We start from the raw sequence: 3,508 nt of genomic DNA on the forward strand, positions 1-3,508 counted from the left end.
TTAAGTTGCTAACAATAGACAATTGCATTAAGTATTGCGCGTAATGTAATCAATAACTACATCCTTAGACATAGCATCAATGTTTTATCCCTAGTGGCAACAGCACATCCATAATCTTAGAGATTTCTGTCACTTCCCCAGATTCACGGAGACATGAACACACTATCGAGCATAAATACTCCCTCTTGGAGTTACAAGCATCTACTTGGCCAGAGCATCTACTAGTAACGGAGAGCATGCAAGATCATAAACAACACATAGACATAACTTTCACTACAAGAGGACTCCCCATTAAGCAACATATACTTTGCAACCAATTAAATATATGTTGCAGTTTTTTTGGTAGATACGCATATATGTGTTGCCGACTGCATCCGTTTTCCGTTATACAAGGAAGGATAAAATGAGTAGGAGTGTGGCAACCTTTATTAACGAAAAATAATTTTGAATAGTTTTTCCCTTAAAATCTAAAAATAATTTTGCAAGGTCAATAGAGATTCTCAAAGAAATAATTGGCGCTAAACAATAGTATGTATCTTCACGGATGGAATCACATTTCGTAAGCGCGGGGCCTGAAAAAATTCAACCTGGTGGCGGTTTCTACTCGCGCTCGCGCATAGTTGAAAATTTTGTTGTTCTCTACAAGTAGGCCCATGGAGTAGCCAATCTGTCATCCACTTCCGTGTTGACGCCGTCCCTGCATGAACTGTGCGCTTCACCACCGACCCATGATCTATCCTTATCCCCTCTTACCAGTTCATCCTCACCACCGTTCCGATCTCCGATCGGTTCCGGCTGCAGCCTCCACCACATTAGACCTTAGATCTAGACTCCCCACAATCTCCCCAGTTCACCTGCAGTTTTGTGCAGCCGCCATCTGAAACACAGCCGCTACCTAACCCTAGATTGCTAACCATTTGATAGCGCAGAAGCTCCCGCAGCCGCTGGGCCGCTTTGACCGCCTTCCTTGAGTTTTCATGCATCGGAGCCAGGTAGGTGGATTTCGTGTCGATCCGGTAGCAGGAGTATAAAGATTCGCATCAGGCATCAGCCTTCGTCAACGAGATCTCGATCTCCCTCTTGGTCGATCTCTATTCCTCATCCCCACGCCGTTTTTTTCTCACTTGGATCTGCGCATATGACAGGTCCATGACCCATGTTGAGGTCTTTACCAACGTTCATTCTGCTGGGTGGGGAGCGAAGTCCTTGGCGTTTACAGGTTTTGGTGAGCTTCGTCTCTTTCTCGTCTCTGTCCTGTGCCCATGCTGGTGTATTTTTGCAGTGATGCGTTTGATGTTTCTTTTACTGCGGTGGATGTACACAGGAAATGAACAAAATTGAGCCTGGAACCTGGATGATTCGTCGAGGACGAGCTGACACCTATGACTAGTGAGCTCCATTCTCCTCATCTTCTTTCTTCATCATTATTTTTGTCTTTATTTTCATATTGGTCGGTAGTCATTGATCCCTGGTTGCTTTTTGTCGACAAGGCAGGGATCGGAACCTAGAAAGCAATTATGTGGCGAGGTCTGGTGGGTGAGGATTTGCAAGGTGCACTCATTGTTTCCTTTTACTGCAGGTGGCTGTTGTCACGAACACCACACAAGTGGGGAATAAGCACTTCGTCAGGGAAAACGTACAGCCATACAGGTACTCGGTAGACAACACATGTCATACTTCAGAGAAAACTCCCATTGCAAGAAGCCAAATTAAAGTACTTTCATCTATTTTGATGCGGTTTCAGTTAGCTTCATATTGAATATACGTTTATGAGAATTGAAAGTAAAATAATTTTTTATAACACCATGTTATTTATGATCATATACTAGGTGGAAAATAACGTGTTAGGTACTTCATTATTTTATCAAGGAATAGTCGTTTGCGGTAATTCATCCTAGTTATGAAATCAATACTTCTATCTGTTTATTTCAGAGCTCGAGCTGCAATAATCAACGCATAGTAAGATTATTGCAGTTAAACATAACAAGCTGCTACAACTTTGTCATAAATAGTCTACCTATATATGCATAAATTAAAAGATTTATAATGTTTGGTACCTTGTATAGTTATTTATTACCTAAACTCCATTGTATGTTCAGAACGTTATATGATTGGTATGAAGACATGGATGCTGAAAACGATCAGATTTCCATATGATTTTCTGGTAAATATTTCATTCCTGAAGTTAATAGCATTGGGCCAGTTTATTCATCATTTTCTCTCCATTTGATTTTCTTTGTTTTGTGCAATTAAGAGTTGAATTTAGTATACCATTCCAACTTTTGCCACTTAGATACTAAAATAGAAATTTTGTTTATTGCAGGACAAAAATTATGTTGAGTACAAGACCAGAAGACCAGGAAGGACTTACAATATTTGGATATAAGCTATGAACATATCTGAAGTCAGAATATTAGTAGAATTATATATAGGAGTCGTTAGATTGTCATATTTTGAATCAAGATTGTAAGCTGTGTGTACTCTTCGGATAAGTCTCATGTATTTTGATAGTAGTTCGAATAATATAAATTGAATCGTTTTGTCACCTAATTCATTTTTTATTCTATGATTTTTGCGTGTTGTGAACTATATTCTCTCGTCGAGGAAAAAGATGAAGCGCTCGAACAATGCAGTCCAACAAATAATATTTACATTAAAATAAAAAAGCTTATTTATTTTGAAATAAAAGGTTCAGCCATTGTATGTTGTCTACCAACGCATACAATTGTTCTTGGAACTCCGTTGTTAGTCTGCAACGCTTTATCTATTGGTTACCAACAGGTCTATATGCGTTGCATTATGTGCTAGCAACGCCCAAAAACGCAACGCATTATTATCCGTTGGTAGAGTCCCTAGCAACGCCTAAATGGGTATTTAGATACGCATAAATGTGTTGCTGTAGGCAAGGTCTTCTTGTAGTGTTTGATAATCAACATAACAAGTATTCTCTATTCATCGGATCCCAACAAACGCAACATATAGAATTACGGATAGATGATCTTGATCATGTTAGGCAGCTCACAAGATCCAACAATGAAGCACAATGAGGAGAAGACAACCATCTAGCTACTGCTATGGACCCATAGTCCAGGGGTGAACTACTCACTCATCACTCCGGAGGCGACCATGGCGGCGTAGAGTCCTCCGGGAGATGAATCCCCTCTCCGGCAGGGTGCCGGAGGAGATCTCCAGAATCCCCCAAGATGGGATTGGCGGCGGCGGTGTCTCAGTAAAGTTTTCCGTATCGTGGCTCTCGGTACTGGGGGTTTCGCGACTGAGGCTTTAAGTAGGCGGAAGGGCAGGTCAGGGGGCCACACGAGGGCCCCACACTACAGGCCGGCGCGGCCAAGGGCCAGGCCGCGCCGCCCTAGGGTGTGGCCACCTCGTGGCCCCACTTTGTCTCCTCTTCGGTCTTCTGGAAGCTTCGTGGAAAAATAGGACCCTGGGCGTTGATTTCGTCCAATTCCGAGAATATTTCGTTACTAGGATTTCTGAAACCAAAAACAGC

At 41.9% G+C, this 3,508-nt stretch overlaps 1 long non-coding RNA gene across 1 annotated transcript; it reads left to right on the forward strand.

Moving 5' to 3' along the window:
- The first annotated feature begins 689 nt into the window (after positions 1-689).
- LOC127298301 (uncharacterized) lies at positions 690-2,566 on the forward strand. Its single transcript, XR_007849701.2, has 5 exons — positions 690-992; positions 1,146-1,389; positions 1,495-1,650; positions 2,100-2,164; positions 2,324-2,566. It is a non-coding gene; the product is annotated as an uncharacterized lncRNA (long non-coding RNA).
- Positions 2,567-3,508: the final 942 nt, after the last annotated feature.

Source organism: Lolium perenne, chromosome 5 (assembly GCF_019359855.2).
Source record: "Lolium perenne isolate Kyuss_39 chromosome 5, Kyuss_2.0, whole genome shotgun sequence".
Taxonomy (NCBI): Eukaryota; Viridiplantae; Streptophyta; class Magnoliopsida; order Poales; family Poaceae; genus Lolium; species Lolium perenne.